Genomic DNA, 20602 nt, shown 5'->3' on the forward strand with positions numbered 1-20602 from the left:
GCTAGGGTGATTTGTGTTCAGGTGTGTTGTAGTCTAGGGTGATTTGGGTTCAGGTGTGCTGTAGGCTATGATGATTTGGGTTCAGGTGTGTTGTAGGCAAGGGTGATTTGGGTTCAGTTGTGTTGTAGGCTAGGATGATTTGGGGTCAGGTGTGTTGTAGGCTAGGGTGATTTGGGTACAGGTGTGTTGTAGGCTAGGGTGATTTGGGTTCAGGTGCGTTGTAGGCTAGGGTGATTTGGGTTCAGGTGTGTTGGAGGCTAGGGTGATTTGGGTTCAGGTGTGCTGTAGGCTAGGGTGATTTGGGTTCAGGGGTGTTGTAGGCTAGGGTGATTTGGGTTCAGGTGTGTTGTAGGCTAGGGAAATTTGGGTTCGAGTATTCTGAGTTTGAGTATTTTGAAGGTTTTTGACAATGACAATGACAAGTCTTATTCTCGCAAACTGGTTACAGTGTAGAGAATTTACCTATACACATATAGAACAATTTACATATAAATCATGGTGTTAATGGACAGTGTTAATTCGCTAAATTATGTGCTAAAAAATAATTCTTCATTATTGACATAATTAAATAATGAATTGAATTTAAAACTACTAGGTCTTTATAAAATAGGGATCGGGTGATGTTGGTTCGAGTGTTTTGAGTACTGTGGGGTCCGTTGTAAGGGAGATGAACGTAACACACACGGGATTGCACCTTTAAAATTTGGTCATAGATAAAATTTGCTAAAAATGACTTACATTGCATATATTACATTGTCTCGTCCTTCTAGGACTTATTGGTGATTCTAGGGGCCAAAAGGTCGGAAATCAAAATTGGTATAAACTATCTCAGAAACAGAAGGGAAGTGCGTAAAGGTTCGCCTTTTGAGGAGTCGTTTGTTGTGGGTTCGAGTGGTTGTATATTTTCAGGGCGAGTGTTTTGGGGTCGTGTCCTAAGAGTTGGTTCGAGTATTTTGAGGTCGTGTTTTGTTGGTTCGAGTGTTTTGGGGTCGTGTATTGTTGGTTCGAGTGTTTTGGGGTCGTGTCTTTTTGGTTCGAGTGATTTGGAGTCGTGTATTGTTGGTTCGAGTATTTTGAGGTCGTGTTTTGTTGGTTCGAGTGTTTTGGGGTCGTGTCTTTTTGGTTCGGGTATTTTGCAGTCGTGTATTGTTGGTTTGAGTGTTTTTGGTCGTGTCTTTTTGGTTCGAGTGTTTTGGCGTCCTGTATTGTTGGTTCGAGTGTTTTGGAGTCGTGTTTCGTAGGTTCGAGTGTTTTTTGTCGTGTCTTTTTGGTTCGAGTGTTTCCCCCTCGTGTATTGTTGGTTCGAGTGTTTTGGTCGTGTCTCTTTGGTTCGAGTGTTTTGGGGTCGTGCATTGTTGGTTCGAGTGTTTTGGGTTCGTGTATTGTTGGTTCGAGGGTTTTGGGGTCGGGTATTGTTGGTTCGAGTGTTTTGGGTTCGTGTATTGTTGGTTCGCGTGTTTTGGGGTCGTGTATTGTTGGTTCGAGTGTTTTGGGGTCGTGTATTGTTGGTTCGAGTGTTTTGGAGTCGTGTTTCGTAGGTTCGAGTGTTTTTGGTCGTGTCTTTTTGGTTCGAGTGTTTTGGGGTCGTGTATTGTTGGTTCGAGTGTTTTGGGTTCGAGTGTTCGATTTCCACGGTCGTACTCACCAACCCTTTTTTGCACTTGGCATCAAACGACATTATCAGCCCCCTACGTTACAATAAGGGGATATAAGTCTAATTGATGAACATTATACAAGAATAGAACAGAGCACGTCGGACTCTCGTCGGTAAATTGGTGGTCCTGATGAGGAAAATTCAATATCTACTTTGTAGGTAAGGACTGATTTTAAAAATAAAATAATTATAAAATAATAAATAAAGAATGTATAACATTTTACACTGTGTATTATTATTCGGCATAGGAGTTTAAACATTCCGCCTGTGTATCGGTTCTCACACACACAGGCGTGACCAAAAGGGTACGTATTTGACACAGGGACCAGACACCAATGTACTAATGACATAATAGTGCAGAGCCTTATCACACGTCATGGTATAAATATGTATGATGCTATTTGACATGTATACCTATCATAGCGGTTAGATATTTAATATATACAGTTGATCGCCATCATCTGCGTGTTTGAAATAACAGACTGTATCTATCTTTAATGCTTATCGGTACTATCTCTTACCAATGCTGTCAAAATTTGAATATTGAATAATGACACGCTCCCCATTGTTTGACGTCTAACACGTGAACGATGAATTATCATCATACCATCTTATCAGATATTGGGAGAGGAATCGGCAAACGGAAATATCATAACGTCGGTGATGAGCAAGCACGAGCCGCGATATGTCTCTAGTATGCCACCGATACACGTGTATGTATGCAACTGACTGAACATTTTAATAAATTTACTTTTGTTTACAGTTTTAAAAAGGTAACTAGAATTTAAAGCACAAAACATATACTTGAGCCTTACATTGTAGGTAATGGACAATATCGCGCTATTTCAAAATCTTCTTTTCTCCCTGCCCTTTACTATTCCACAAGTATCTTACTCTCAACCCGAATCCCTCGTTCCCACCCTGGGCACCCATACTTTCATAACCGCTGATCGCAAGCAGAAATTCACACAACAGTTCGTGGTATTTTATAATAGTGATTACTTCCAGTTCATCGCAATGTTCGAAACCCTTTTTTATAGAATAATAAAATACGCTCAAACATCAACGAAAATGTTCGTAAATATCCCTGCTTAAATACATCTCTCGTGCGTTGATGCTAAACGAGGCGAGTTAATATTTATTTGACATATTTAATATAAGTGTCGTGACCTCGCAGTCCCGTTTGACATGTAGTTAACATACAAATGTACACATGAAAATAATATGAATGAAATAAAGTAGAATCACGGACCGTGGCGTCAATTTCACACCGTCGTCATCAATGTCACGCCACAAAAAACTTGGTTCCGGGTAACTGAGCACTGTAACGGAGTGATATAAAAAAAGTTATGATTTTTTTTGAACGAGAACATACGAGAAATCGATAAGTTATGACGATAAGGGCAAATGCTTTTCATTTGCTTGAATTCTTACCGACCGTATACAATTTAGCTGTGATATTATAAAATGGAGTTTATTTCTGTGTTAGCTATAGTCATGCACAGATGTGGATTTACCTTCAAAATAGTTGAATAATTTATACGTTGTTAATAAAGATAGCCTATAGATCTAGAGATAAAGAGTAATTGTCAGTGTTATGGCACATGTGGTTGTCGCTAAGATCAAGTTGGTACCACACGGGTTTATTAGGACGAACAGTTGATTATGAGTTGAAAGAAGGATTAAGTTCTGTCTTCTCTCATCATAAAAATAGATCTGACCTTTATACTGATGAAAATATTTTGTCCTGCATCCATATTTGTTGCTTGGGAAAATCTGAGAAAAAAATATCGGAAATTTATCATTTCATTTCCATTTCAGAGCGATATGTATATATTGAATTACACCTGTGTTTCTAGATGTGATGAAACTATTTGTCGGAGAAATGAGGGACCAGAACTTCTGCGTCTGGGTCTGTTTTATTTCATGTTAATACGTCATTGTTCAGGGACATGTTTGAACGGGAGATCTATTCAATACAAAACGTTAGAGCAGTTTCGATGAATACAACGAAATAAAACGTCCGCACTTTCTTATATTCTTTGCCTCCAATAATGTTTCCAATTTCGTCAACAGTCAGTAGTGTTTGGTTTGGACACACCCTTTTTCACAACCGTTTTCACAACTGTCCTCATAAAATAAACATTCTGGATTTGCTTGGACCGTAAATGAATTATCTGACCTGCCTGGTATTGAAATAGCTGTTCAGGTTTCTTTGAATTCGCTAGTCCCAAAGCTTTGCACGTCAAATGCTTGACCAATATCATAACACCGAAATCTGTGTAGAAACGGCTGTGTCCTCTAATGACTGTCCCCAGTCTTTCGTAGTTTTACCGATTTTAAAAGGTTATCATGCATTCTTGTGGTCCCTTTGGACAGAGCATTGTTTGTTTGCAATAATTAGAAAACAGACACTGTCCAAGCTTGCTTGGATGATTATAGATGTTCATGATAAACTAAACAAATTCATTTCTCAGCAGATTCAAAACACAGCACAGGACGTATACCGTTACTGCTGTGAAATATCTCTTATCGACTGACCCTCATCTAAAACAGATTGTGTCCAAATTAATGACCTGTCAGTCACCTGAGCGATAGCATCACGTCAGCGGTTGGTGTTTCCATGGTCACCGAGGGGATCTCTTGATTATTAAGCGTCGCTGCGATCATGATCATGTCATTTAGTCACGTCATCTTAATGTTTTAAATGTAAGGGATATTAATTTGTAGTATTATCAATTGGTAATATATGAACGACATTCATTTAAATGACTTGTTAATCGGAACTTTTTATGAGTTATTTCTTTCCCAAAATACCAATCATTCTTTATTGGATGATAAATCCAATTTCTAATTTATCACCCGTGTGCAAATTTGCCGACTAGACTTGACGTTCTGTTCAAAACAAAGGCTGGATCCTTTTTTATCCTTTTAGTTAATTTGACGTCAGAAATGCAAGACTGGCAGTAAATCTCAGTGATCGGGTACCGGCTGTCAGGTTTGATTATAACTTATATAAATTTTAAGCTATAATAGCCAGTATTTTCTATAAACATGTTATTTGGAAGATGTTTGCTTTCCTACGCTTACTCGGATAAATATATCAAAGACGAATTCCAGAATGCATAGTTAATACTCTAGCATTATTTTTCTTGGCCAATATATCCATCTCAAAATAATAACGTGAAGGAATGACCGACTTGATCTACCAGGTGTCAAAGGTCAGATCAAGATAGGAAAGCAACATTCTTGGTTTCCGGTCTGTAATTGACATTCGGACTGACACTGATCCTTGGGATGATTTAGACCGATCACGTGACTGGGTCATTCTGGTCAAGGGCTTAACTTCAGTATCAACATCAACTCCGTTCTGCCCAATTTGGTTGGACAGTGTGACGGATATTGAAAAATCATGATACGAAATCGAGTACACAGACGTAGGAGGAAATATTCCTGAACATACACATGTTTTCAGTTTACAAAAGAATGACGTCACTAAAGTTAAATGTATGTTGAGCCAAAAAAAAGTCTCCAATACTATTTCTAATTCTTGAAATTCCAACAAGCCACCGTTGCAGTTGGCATACTTTTTCTTTAATTAAAACCTGCCGATACCGATGTACATTGGCGTATTTTTTTAATTAAAACCTGCAGATACCGATTTACATTGTACACGTGTCCGCCCATTATATTTACTTAAACTTTTGACCTATTGCCATACGTTTACGTTATGATCATCCAGTAAGTGCAGTAAAACTCCCTAAAAGTAGCAATGTACACAAAAGAAACGTGTTAACCGGAAGGACGAACTTATAAGGAAAACTGATAGTATAAGGATGTACGTCGGGATTCGGTTTCGACGGATACGTTTAGAGAGTATAGAATGAGGGCTACGTTTAGAGAGTATGGAATGAGGGCTACATTTAGAGAGTATGGAATGAGGTATACGTTTAGAGAGTATGGAATGAGGAATACGTTTAGAGAGTATGGAATGAGGGATACGTTTAGAGAGTATGGAATGAGGGATACGTTTAGAGAGTATGGAAGGGCCATGTTTGGGGGGAATCAAGGTGTACGACACCAATACAGAACTGACCAGTTTCATTATAGGTTGTGATTGCCGCCATCAAACATCTTTGGGAAAACGTGTATTGTGTATGTTTATAAACGAATTTGCTGTTCTGAATTTAGACATTATTTCCCGATCTCCTGTCTGTACCGCTTCACGCCTGTAACCCCTCCTACCTGTTAACCCCCCTCCCCCCTCCGATTTTTACACTACCCCTCTTGCTTCTAACCCCGCTGCCAATATCCTTCTCTCGACTGTAACCTTCTCCTGTCTGTACCAATTCACGCTTGTAACCCTCATACCTGTTAACACCCCGCCCCCTCCCCCTCCGATTTTTACACTACCCCTCTCGCTTCTAACCCGCTGCCAATATCCTTCTCTCGACTGTTACCTTCTCCTGTCTGTACCGCTTCACGCTTGTAACCCCTCCTGTCTGTAAATCCCTTTTGCCTCTTATTAATTACCCTCTTCTGACTGTAACCCCCTTTCCCTCTGTAAGCTATTACCGCCTGTAACTCCTTCCATACAAACACTCCAAAAAAGGTTTGTTCGCGTTAGGTTAAGTCATTTCACTCATTTATTTTAATAGCGTCGTCTAATGAGGATCCTGGTCATACGTACAACGAAAACACAGCTCTACGCATATTTCAGGTGTTACACATTTCCTCCAGGAAAAAAAGGTTTGTGTGAGTTATATATGTACTGTCAGTGGTTAGTCCGAGTTTACTGTCCGCCTCGCTCACCTGTCTTTGTACCTGGGCCCAGGTGTAATTACCTATCACAGGTGTGCTGTATTTCGACCCCTGAATAAATAGCATCCTACAGCTACTGGCCGAGCCCAAAATGATACAGTTACTGACCTTCTGGTCTTTTTGTACATATGTAAATATTATATGTTTACACTGATAAGTCGGGAGACGAAAAGTTTATAAAGAATTTAGAAATTAGAACTTAGGTAGGTTCACGTTTAAATATTTCTAACATGAGGCAATACACTTCTTCCTGGGCAGGAGCTGTTATTTATACAGAATAAATCAAAACTGTTATGGACTTTCTATGAGGTGAATATTCGGAAAGTTCAACACGGTATACATGTAGTTTATTTGTATTAAAAGAATAAAAACTAGAACTTCGGAGGTCCATGTCTTGTTTTGTTAACCTTCGGGGTTGTTTACCAAAAGCTACTTTAATAGTGTATATATGTATAGTAGTTCAAAATTGAGTTCCATTTTATTTACTGGTTAAATGATACAAAAACAGAGACAAAACTCTCCGTTGATTTTGAACAAAATATTCACCTAGCGCTCGTGAATGCAACTTTTATAGATAACTATTTCAAAATTTGAAACAAAAAGATAAATATATCTATACGCTTGATAAGAAAAGACGTTTACTGAAAAACCATGAGGTTGACACGCATACTCATTAATCTGAAAGAGTTCACAATGACTCATTACCAACGGGATTTTCACCATTTGAATTTATTCAAGTTGATCAGACACGTCAGACATGTATGCGAGAACGACTACCCGATCTGGCCTGTTTGATAATACATGCCCATGCATTCATTTAGGAACATTTTCATTTGGCTATGTCGTGTCATGAATTATTCTGTATATATACATACGAAATACCCGTATAGAATGAAATTATACATAATGTATTTCGAAATTCTGCCTAGCAACCAACAAGTTATGCATAATACATATGCAAAGGAGATACATAAAGAATATATAATGTATGTATAAGGAAGAAATTAAGTATGCGAAAGGCGGGCGTGTCATGTATCGCCCTGATGTTGCTAAAGTGCCAACACCAAAAACATGCACCAACCTGGAGTAGCGTGGCCAGATTCCATTGGCTGAGGTAGTAGTTATTGCAGACCGTGTGGCGCCGACATGGCACAAGATTCTTAGTTTAAAATTCAGCAATATCACAAACATGGCTGGACTGAAGAAAGTCTCTGTTAATTGATTACCATATTTGGACATGGTACTGATTGATACCTGATTGGCTGTCTCAGAGAGGTCACGACCCTTCCCGGGCGCTTCTCAAATAAACGTTCATTGAGTTCGACAATCTTAAAAACATGCAGGTAATTTTAAGAATGCATAACAATTGCGACAGAATTTCTGTATCAGGTGATAAGAGTTTGCATATATGGAACAAACTGGTGCTAGTAGGAGATTATATATACATTTGTTCACGTGCAATTATAATTACTACAACGCCGCACGGGGAACATACCGAAACAAAATACAATTTCGGAATTGAAAACTTGCTATGGAAGAGAAATTATAGCTCAGGAACAGTAGTTGCAGTATCATGCTAAAGTAATGACATTGAAGAGTCCACTCTGCATGTGATCAATATCTAATGACTTCCGGGTCATGTTACCATTTCTGGGTCATGTCAATATATCTGAGTCGTGTCCAGTGGTGCGGTGAACCCGATAATGATCTGGATCAATACAGATAATCAGTGACGAATGAAACACTTTAGTAAAATCTCAAGAAATTAGCTAGAATACTCATATCTCTGAACAAAAATCAGCAGAATTCTTTGTATTTGTTATCCGGAATCGTTTTGTAGGTATTTTCTTATTCGGTACTACATACAGAGGTCGATTTAGATACCGGTTGTTTAAACTGCAATTTATTTCATCAATAAAATATTCAGTATTAGAATTAGAGGGGGCCTAAAATCTTTTCAAACTTCGAAACATTGTTTTGGTAATTTATATTGTGTAAGGTTAAGTACTTCCTGATATAAAATTATTAACTTGGTATTTTAGATACAAAAATACACAAGTGTTAACTTAACATTTAATAAAAACACAAGTGTTTATTAAAGGTTTTATATAAAGATAAAAATAAACATACGTGTTAATGTTAACTTGATATTCAAGAAAGTACAAATAGACATTAAATCGAATTTTATAGTTTCAAAACATATAAGTGTTAAAACTAAAACGTTATATGCAAATGAGGCTACAACTACGACACCTAGCAGTAGTTTTGGGGATCAGTACGACTGAGCGTCTACAGAATAATTAGCTAATCAACAAAGGAAAAGTAAAACACGATTATATCACTTATCGACGAAATCTAATTACAGTCCATGGGGAGCGAGACTTGCATTCGACCACGTTTTCAGAAATATAGATTTCTTTTGAAGGGAAAAATCACCATAATGGTCCAAATGGACAATGATTTTTCTCGCTCATTCACCACCACACACAAAATGGTGGTTAATTTGAACCACGAATTAAAAGCATTATCCGTCTGCGTTTACACCAAGAAATCAAATTAAACTTTGGTAAATGAAAAGGGAAAATGGACACATTTAGATAATCTGATTGTGTCAACACATTAAAACCATCAAAGAAGCATTAAGCTCGACCGCGAACTCAGGAGGGCGGATCTCACAAGGTAGGAAGGAAAATGTTCAGCGTCACGGCTTTCGCGGCCATTGCTATAGCGAAATTCTTGCGTGACTAGAATTAATCAAGGCTTCATCAAAACGTAACATGCAAAGCAGCAGGATGCTGAATATTCATCCGCGCGATTCGAAGACCTGTTTGCCCTTCATTACATGCATCATGCGGTCAATATTATCTAAGGTAGTATGACAGTTTGCGTTTTGTGTCATTCACAGCGGGTCCGGAAATAGCGCACCGGATGTAGCTCGGACTTTATACCTGTGCGTTTTTGAAGGTGTGTACATATTAATAGCTGCACTCTTTGACCTTTGTGGCTATTGAACATTGATAGTTTACATTTCTTTCTGTTATAAAAGTATATGGCCTGAAAAGTTCAAATCGTTGTCCAATGATAAATTGGGCGTGTCCTAATGGACATAAGGTTGTCATAGGACACGGTAACCTTCTTATATCAATGAAGGGACAATCACGTACATGTAAAAGTATATAGACGGTACGTCTACAACTGCTAGGGTAAAAAAATCACAACTTATATATCAATATAATTAGTAATGTGGACGAAACGGCACGTCCGGATTCAATTTTCCTTTACCCCGCAAAGATATAAGAGTGACTGTTTAACGCACCAAGTGATCCTTTGTTGTGTTTCATCATTTATTCATGTATATTACCTCTCCTTAAAGGTTAATAGATGTACCGTTTTGTGACATAAGATTTATTTTCCGTCCCACTGGTTTTCCACTTACGTACGTTGTGTTATATGGCGACGGGTGAATCAGACACATTATTTATTACGAAAGCTGACATTTTTTAAATTAATAAATCTCTGGTTACCTCTTGATTCACATACTGTGTAAAACCGACACTGTCTCATTTCCTCCGAATTAAATTACGAATCAATGTTCTGGTAAAACGTTACACAACTTTGTCTATCTAACACCGAGACTGTAGTCATTGGTTGCGGTTCGTATCTTTTCTATGTGAAATATTTCATGTTATGACATTTTCAACTTTATTTTTGTGACGCACAATTTATGCACGTAGTCTCATTTTTCTGCGCTATTGTCGTCTACCTTTACGGCGTCTTACGCAACAGGTAAATCACAGGTGTGTACAGGTGTGATACGAGGTCGAATTAGGTACATCTAAATAGGCTCGTGTGTCATCCACTGTAAAAACGACTTTAACTTCATCCTGAAACCAACCCTACACAATTTATCACAGGCGCCCGACTCATGGTTGTATGGTCCCTAAACAATTTACCTGTACAATATTCATTAAAATAATGATAGCCATTGCTGTAATAGTAATTATAACCTATCAGGTCGCTGTGTTTTGGGGCCATTGTCAAAGTTTTTAATGCTAAATTCTTTCTTAACTGGTAGTTTGGGTAACTCGGACACTCGCCACAGGAGACACATTGTATTAACATTTGATGTTATAATGTGAAGATTATATAGTTAAACGTGACAAAAATTTATAAAATAATATCAGACTTAATTAAGATTTTACAGACTTGTACAACGGAGATTATCTCAATATGAAGAACTTTACAAGATACAATTATTATATACAATGTACATGTGTTGGGTAGTGAGTTAGAACAGACTCTGTATTAACTTTGAGCATGAGTATCATCAGTACCAATGAAATACGATTACAATATACAATGGTTTTATATTCACTGTAAATACAAAAAGAAATGAAATCAAGTGTATATGAAGTACAGCATACTGTTGACATGTACACCGCTACACCAATTATAAATAAATATATACACAATTATTAAACGCTGCTGAGTGCTAATGGTTAAGTGATTTAAATGTTTACCTAATAAATTTAATCCATTAAAGTTTTGTAACGATAAAGGTTCAATAAGCTTTGCAATGAACGGATTCATATAATGATTAATTGTATTTATGGCATATCAAGACAGAGACTATATATTACTATACGGCTTTATACGTCTCTGATCAAGATAAAATGAACGGATTCATATAATGATTATGCTTTAATCATTTTCCCTGATTTCATTGTATTTATGGCATATCAAGACAGATATATGGCTATCTCTGATCAAGATAAAATGGAATTTATTCTCTACCTCCATTATCTCCTAATTTGTACAGTCTTTTACTTAACTCAATATTTCTATACCTTCCAGTTTCTATGCATAGTTGCTGTGCAGATATTTTCATGCGTATAATGAGATTACGAAACCGATAGTATATATATTTGGTAAGGTAATATTATATAGTGTTACCCTATCCACCATTTGCTAATGAAGTTATATACATTATTGTACTTATTAACTTGCAACATCATACAATAATTTTGCTTGGCCTGATCCTCAATTCGCTGTTTGGTAATAGGTTACCATGCCACATCCCGAGGTGACCGTCTCAGCCACACCTCACAAAAACCAAGTGTAAATAATTTGTTTTTAATAACAATAGGTAACATAAATTGTAGAGAAATTTCTACGACATAAGATTAAATAAACCCAGCTACTGTATCTGAGATGCATTGTTCTAAATATCTTTTGTGATGCATTGTTCTACATGTTTTCCTCTACAACAATAACAAGTAGACATGGTATAGTTAATGTTAATACTCAGTTTTACGGTATTTTATTAAGAAATAATAACAGGCGGATTTGACGCTGATTAATTTACAAGTAACGCATGTATGTCCTCAACAAATTATCTACATATATACAAATTATAAACAAGTTAAGGAAAAATATTGACGCATTTTATACAAATTGTATAATATATACTCAAATAATATACAAGTTACGTAAAGAAATGTATTTTGATATTCTGCCCAAGTAAGAAATGAAGAAAAATCAGAATTTATAATGACACATACATAACAAGATGAGGACTTCGTTTACATTATCAAGGGAATATTCAGTAAATTAATTCAAAGTATACAAATATTTCTATACTAGAAGAAGGACGTTTGTTTGCCCTGAAGTTTCTATAAATGTTAATTCTATTTAGAATCCATCTTTCGATAGACAATTGTGAATAAAAGTTTTAAAAAATTCATTAAAATTTCGGGGAAAAAAGAGTTCAACTCCCTCTACCTGTTTAGATTCCCACTTTTGTTTAGATTTCAGCTGTAACACTGGGGATTTATTTTATTAAAGAAAAGAAAAAAAACATACAAGATAATAATAATATAATTGAGAAATATAAATCACACAATGTTTAAAGTGGTTTGATTTTTTACCCAGTAAGATTAATTAATACATTAATTAATCTTCATTATATAGTGATCACCAGAAGGAATGGGTTATTCGTCAAGTTAAGATTCCTATTAACATAGTTTTTAATGCAAAGTACCTACTTGCTTTATCACACTTTTTGAGTTAATTGACTATTTTGATTAAGATTTTCAATCTGCATGTTGATGGATGAATTATGTTTATGTGTGTATTTTTTCTTCAATAACTTATAAAATACGAATGTTAAATGAAGATAAAATAGTAATAATTAAAATCAGCTGACACTTTCTAATGACTAATCAAATAAAACTATATAAATACCCTTTTAATTGTTTCGAAACACTGTAATACAATGACAATAAAGTAAATAAGACTTACGTTCTCCGATCTATAAATAAATCGTGTTTTTTTTAACGAAATTCCATTGATGTTATCAGTTTTATTAAAGGACACATCAATAATCATTGTCAATATCTCAGAGCTATTTTTTTATTTTGGGATCATTCCCGGATTTTGCTTATTTTCTTCATGATATGAACAGTTTGATCAAAATCGATGACGCATTTTTTGTTATTGTTTCTGGATTTTAGTGATTGTTTATATTTGAACTAATAATCTAAAACAGACAAGTACACAGCGTCTGTTGGTTAAACAACTATAATACACTGGTAATACTGTTACTATATTTCTACAAAAAGAAGTTTTACAGATATCGTATTGGTCAAAACACGTCTATGCTAATTTTACATAATGTAAATAGGACTACAGGTCACTGGTGTTTGATATATGTGTGACTGGTGTTATTCGCACTCAAGTGCTATCTAATACAAGATACAAGATACAAGAGACTTTATTTAACGTCGCATACAGGTAAACAAGGAGCGTTAGCTCTTGAGAGCTATTATTGCGAGTATTAATGAAAAGTGAGATAGGCTGACAAAGTACAACATTATGTTTAAATGTCTTCTTTTATTCAAACCTTTTATTCCAATTTTTCTCGCTATTTTATCGCGCATTTTTATTTTATTTTTGCAATTAAAGTATTATTTCTCCTTCTCGTATTCGTGATGTCATAAGGAATATGACTCGGAAAATCTGACGACATACAATACATCTTATCATCAGAATTATACCAGACAGAGATTGCTTAAAAGCGACTCAGGCCTAAATAAATTACATTTCCGAATTAGCATAATGGAAGTTTAATCTTAAATTTGATAAAGTCGGCTTCTCAGTCTTTGTACTGTAAATGAAACCGTTTTCCTTGTCCGTATAATTTTTCGATCGTTTGATCAGCAGTATTATCCTAACTGGTTCCTGAAATAATCTACTAAGTATTAATATCTAAAACACGTAATTGTGAAAATCTTAAATAGAATTATCCAGCATCTGACATATTTTATAAACAAAGAACTCCAATTTTCTGGTTAGGCTGTCGCGGTAAATCTAATTATAACAAATTCGCGTAATGAGTGTGGAAAAAGGGCCTTCACTGAGAAATTCAGTGACGCACAACGTGCAGATTTTATCACCATAGTTAGTTATAAAGCAAAAACATATTTTTCTTCCTCAAAGAAAACGGAAAACATGTGAGATATTATGATAATTTCAATAACGTCATAAATCTTGACGATAAGAATGTATGTCATTATTTCAGGAACTTGAAGCGGAACAACGTTATTGAAGTATTATAATGATAAAATCTAGTGTGTAGCTTGGATTAAATTAAATCAGAATGACTAATCCGATATAAACAGGCTTACCTCCCTTTTTAGACATCCACGACGACTTCCTCTGTTTTGTGGTATAACTTATTAAATAAAATTTAACACCATTGTTTTTATTTTTTCCCTTAAAAATCAAAGAGTTTGATTTCATATATTTGGATGTTTAGAATGGTTATGACTGTACCGATTGATACATTTCCTGAAGAGGTAATATCTTTCAATGTATAAACAGTAATTGTCCTGACTAACAAGGATCAGCAGTTCCCCGAAATACCCGGACTAACAACGAAATTTTGGCGGACTAGTGATATTTAAAATACAAAAAACTTCAGTGTCCGGACAAGCAATGTTCCACTGTGTACAAAGGTCAGATGTTGGTTCAGACAAGCAATGTTGGTTCAGCCATTAGCGAGGTTGGAGATATTTAGGTTGGCGAATCGAACCTAATTCAATACTATTATGCACCATTAAGTGTAAATTGTGTCGTGCAAAATGGTGTAATTAAAAGGCAGGACATTGACTTGGCAATATATTGTGAACAGACAGGTTTTATATGTTTTGAACGCAATTTGATTAGTGTAATTTTGAAGCTTTTCCTCCCGCTTCGTATAACGCAAGACCATCGTAGGAAGCAAACATCTAGGTGATAGCCAGGAATATCGGTAGACGATTCGGGAATAACTTGTGTATGTATACTTAAATCACTGTTAGCTATAAAATTAAGGATGTTAAATGTGTTTTTTTACATTCATGCCATCGAGCATCATTTCTGCCAACGGGGATTGCGTTCATACAATAACGAATGTAAAAAATCTCCTTTCAATCCTTGGAGAAGATTTGTAAGCTTTATTTGTCGGATTTGCTTTATTTATATATAATACATACCAGGTAACGATGTCAGTTCGTAATGTTTACTGTAATCTCAGCTCTGAAATCTGGAGAGATTTGGTTCAAATATGCGGCAGATGACATATTATTTTTACATCGTCTTAGCTATCTATGTATAACAAGAATAATTAATGTTTTTATTTCTTCATCAGGGATGAAAAAGAAGAAATCGATAGGGAACTCCGGCAAATTTATTATACTGGGAAGCTTACCACACTCATTAAGCGGCGATATGGCAGTTTTATATTTCCTTGTTCTAGACGGAGTATTGTATAACATAGAAAATGTGAACATTGCTTTTATTTATATATTTATAATGATATGTATACCTGTACACTACCAATATAAACCCAGGCTTAACCCAGAACACACATGTTTGAAAAAAAGCAGGGGGCAGTGTGGTCTATGGTGTGTGTATGAGGGGGCGAGGGGTGAGGTAGGGTGGGGGTGCCAGTGATAATGGTAGAATTGTGTTGGGGATAGTGTGAGGGATGTGTGGGGATAGTGGTAGAGCACGTGTTGGGGGGGGGGGGGGGGGGTNGTGGAACACTCGATTACATGTCGTAAACACCTGTGGCGCGTCATCTATAATCGATACCACACACCTGCTGCTCTATCTCACAGCTAGAGTTTACCTGTTGATAAGAATCAATGTTTTTTAATGTTTTGTAGCATCGTACCTTAGTCCTCTTTACGCTTATATTATCTCGAGTCAAGCTAAAACGACTCAGAAACGATCGCTGAACATTTCATATGTATAACGCGAATATGACAACTGTCTTGTGATTGGCTTGAATTATAAATTTTCATTAAAGTATTTGTCAATCTGGAAACATAATATATCTGACGTTTTGATTCTATTTCTAACTTAAAGTTTTTAAAAAATCAATTTCTTTTAATTAGATTGAATACGTTATCTGAATCATCTCTGATTTTTTTTATAAACAATAAACACTATATTTTACATTAAACGTTTTCGTTTAATCACAAAAATATTTGTTCTTTAAATGTTCATAATGTATCAGAATGATTTTCTATTATAAGAAAAAGTTAGAGATTGATTAGGAGGGGGGAACTTGGGCCCTAGGGAACTCAAACCTTAAATAACATCGGAACATGCTTACAGGGAAGACGATAAGAATACGACGTTTTTTTACCATGTGTTGTTGCAAGTTTCAAATTGTACATCTTGGCTAAGAAATACGGTCACGCAGTTCAATAAAGCATTTTGATGTTAATAAAAGATAACAAAGCGTATAAAACCTTTAAAGAAATCATTTCTCGAACATGTTTTTACATTAGCTACCTTAGATATGCTGATATCTGCCTTACTCTGATGACATGCCATGGGTTGTTATTAATTCTTGGACAAAAACAAAACATTTTGACCGTGGAACCAACTCAGTTGGTCTTTCATCAGCTAAAAAACAAAAGTCAGTTATCATAACAAATGTTACCCGACAGGGCTAAGTCGCTCCCGTATAATTCAAACACATATATTTGATAAAACATAAAAACACAGAATAGATCTGTTTGATCAAAATAGTTTCTTGGTGGTAATAGATGACACTCTCCCCGATAAATATAAAAATACCCGCATGCTAAAGTTTTAACAACAGAAATACATTATACACATGCTTATCACTTTATCTCTGAACTAAAATATAGGAATAATAATGAAATACGTGAATCATATCGTCGCACACTCAAGTCTGGTAGTCAGGCTCTCTATGTGACAATATTAGTATCAACCTTAACGGAACATTTTAATTACAGAATTAAATTATTTTATATAGTGCACAAGCATTTCATCTGATACACATTTCAATAATACAGATTTTTGTTGAATTTTAAACCGATTTTATTTTAGCGAGGGATTGGACGAAAAAAATACCGTTGCTCTTCCACTCGACCAAACGAATACCGACCCTGGTAAAGAGGTAGTTTTTAACCTAGATGTCAATTTCTTAAATACTTTTTCATATACCGTCTTATTGTAAATCATCATTCAAGATAAATAATGCTTAAGATTACACACCCATAGTTCTGTTTTTGATAAGATACTTCAATAAATGCAGCTGGAATTTATAAGATAAATGGAAGAAATGAGAATGTTCTTCAGGAAACCGGGGGCCATTACCCAACCGGAAGTTTGCGAGGCCTGCAGTAAATGCAAATATTCTTGGCATCTTTGTATATAAACGAAGGTCGTTACTGTCTAGACCACAACATGCCGTAACTTAGCGAGCAATGGTTGTTAATGTAACTGACCATCAGTGGTATGACAAAGACAGACTGTCTCCCCCAGACATTGAAACGTGACTAGCAATTCGTGGTCGTGCTTACCGAATTCGATAACATATCCAATGTTTATCAACCCGAGGAAATGTTTATTGTACAACACTACAGCAATGCAAACGATGTGTCTTGGATACCTTTAAGGTATTATGTGTACATCTATCATTACAAGGAAGGATGTGTTGTGGGTAGGGTGTAGGCTCTAAGGACCCCTGTACCACTGACAAACACTGTAACAATGCTCTGGACATTTTATTCCGATATGACTATAACTTTTATAAATCACTTCTGAAAAGAAACTCGTACATTGCCGAAATTTTTATTAGAAAAAGAAAATATTGAAATAAATAAAACAATATTCTACAGCAATGTTCTGACTAAGAATGGAATGAGACCAGACCAGGATTGGAACTCTTGACCTTCGATAATTTGATCATTAGTCTGTCGCTCTAAATATCTGTGCTGCTTTGTCAACGTTTGTAATCTGGCCTATTCACGTTAGAGTAATGCTCAAAAGGGAAATTAAGGGGAACTAACTGTATGTCGGGAAAACTACAGTGGAATTCTCATCATATGCAATGTAAATACACATCTATATGCATAATCATACACCTTTATTACGTCATTATACACCTACATGACGTAATCACACACATTTTCGACGTAATTGAACGCCGCTTGCATTATCACACACCTATATGACGTTATTATATAATCATACACCTATATGACGTAATGTATATAATCACACACCTGTATGACGTAATGTATATAATCACACACCTATATGACGTTATTATATAATCACACACCTATATGACGTAATGTATATAATCACACACCTAAGTGACGTGTTATATAATCACACACCTATATGACGTATATATATATACACACACACCTAAGTGACGTGATTATATAATCACACACCTACATGACGTGATTATATAATTACACACCTATGTATAATTTCAAATCTAAATGACACAATTAAACACCTTTATGACGTAACCATACACCTATATGACGTAATTGCACATCTATATGACGTAATTTCATCACACAAACATAACGTAACTGCAGCATATAAGACGTATTTAAAAAAACCTACATGATCATGATGTTACTTCACACGTTTGTAACGTAATTATACACCTGTATGACGTCAGATATTTATTTTCCTCTTTCAGTGAAAATGTACATGAACATCTCTTTTACGGTTTCATTTACGGACATCTTTCAACAAGAGCTAAAATATTTGATTTCGTTTTGCCATATATTAAAACCAAATCGTTGATAATTTTCCCGAAAATAGAATAGGTTACAGGATCCTCCCTGTGCATTGTCGTGTTATATAATGTATATAAACTTTGTCTTGAGTACCACCGCCGATGTGTTCTGTAACCCAGATATTTTTTGCGATGTATATATATTTTCGCGTCAATTCTCGAAGTAGCAAAATCAAAGTTACTATCAGTTTATTTACATGTTATGGATCATTATGTGAAATAAAAGTTGCAAATATGGTGCTTGAAGTTCATGAACTTAATAGGTTCTTCGCGAAAATTCATCACTTCTTTTTTAAAGAATACGTATATAAAAGTACGTATAGTTTTACTGAAATCATGGAATATAAAGAGGATAAAACTAAAACTAAGAAAAGAGATAGCACTTACAGACGGAATGGCCGGTATTGGGTTTCTTCTCCTACAATCTCCTGTCACTATACAGAATGGTTTAATACAATTACTCTCAACATGATGTCAACCGTACTATTTTACCAACGTGAAAGACAAAAACGTCGCCACTCTAACCATACAAAAACTTGCTTCCGAGGTATTACACTGAGTAGAAGGGATGTGAAGCAGCGTCCCCGCGGGCCCTACTTTACGTTAAATGTCAATCATCGTGGACCACACAGGTAAGGAATTAGGTACCGATGTTAATCAATGGCGACACACACAGGTTACGTAACCGTGCAGGTGTAAGCTGTAACGTGCACTGTTCATGTGCATTGTATAACATCCCCAGGGTTAGACAAAAATGATCCATGTATTACCTCTTACCCTTTATTTGTTCTCCACAGGGGTGGAGGCATTCGTGGCATTACGTACTCCCCTCCATTCTTCAGTCAAGTATTACCTTCCTCTCTTATAAGTTTTTCCTATTTGTGCTCCCTCCTCAACTTTTTCCGCGTCCCTTTTTCCTTTTCCATCTTCTTTCCTCCCTCTGTCATCCACTCTCAGTATTCCTTTCCTTCCCTTTATATTCGCATTTAATGTCCATTTGACTCTTCCTATTCCATCTCCCATCTACCCATAATCCTTTCCTTCCCATTATATTTACAATCGTGTCCCTTCCCCTCTTTCTCATCTTCCCTTTCCCAACTTTCCTTTCCCATCACTTATATTTCCTTCCTTTCAACCCCGTCCTACTGCACTACATTTATACCCCTTTCTCACCTACATCTTCGCTCCCGTTCCTCTTCTCTCTTCTCTCTACAATATCCCTCCTTACCAACGCTCCCATCCCTCTTTTCTCTACATTTTCTCACGTTATCTCCCATCCTTATTCCTTTTACATTTTCCTCTCCTCACCAACCCTCCAATCCCTCTTCCCTCTACCTACAATATCCCCTCCTCCTCCCCGCTCCCATTCCTCTTCCTTCTTTATTTTCCCCAATTCTCATCTATGCGCCAATTACTGATTGTTTTTCATTCTATAATATCCCCTCCTCGTCTACGCTCCCCTCCATGTTCGTTTACACCTCTATATCATCCCCTCCTCATCTACGCACGCTCCCACCCTTATTTGTTTTTTCCTTCTATATTATCCCCTCCTCATCTTCGCACCCCCCTCTCAGTTTTATGTCCCCTCCAATTCCTTTCCTGTGCCTTGGGACTTAGTGTTTCCGGTACTCCCCTCTCCCCCGGGGGAAACTTAATTATTGCATTTTTTCCATCCCTTCACCTCTCTAGAGGACAGTGTAATCCTACTAATCTTTCCGTTTCAGGGAATTATTTTCTCATTGCTTATCCTCCCTCCCCACTCCCTTACCCCTCTAGAGGACAGTGTAATCCTACTAATCTTTCCGTTTCAGGGAATTATTTCCTCATTGCTTATTCTCCCTCCCCACCCCCTTACCCATCTAGAGAACAGTGTAATCCTACTAATCTTTCCGTTACAGGGAATTATTTCCTCATTGCTTATTCTCCCTCCCCAATCCCTTACCCCTCTAGAGAACCATACTCTATCTTAATTTCCTCTTATTAAACACTTACACGTGTTACAA

This window comes from Mizuhopecten yessoensis, unplaced genomic scaffold, assembly GCF_002113885.1.
Source record: "Mizuhopecten yessoensis strain PY_sf001 unplaced genomic scaffold, ASM211388v2 scaffold10635, whole genome shotgun sequence".
NCBI classification, from domain to species: domain Eukaryota; kingdom Metazoa; phylum Mollusca; class Bivalvia; order Pectinida; family Pectinidae; genus Mizuhopecten; species Mizuhopecten yessoensis.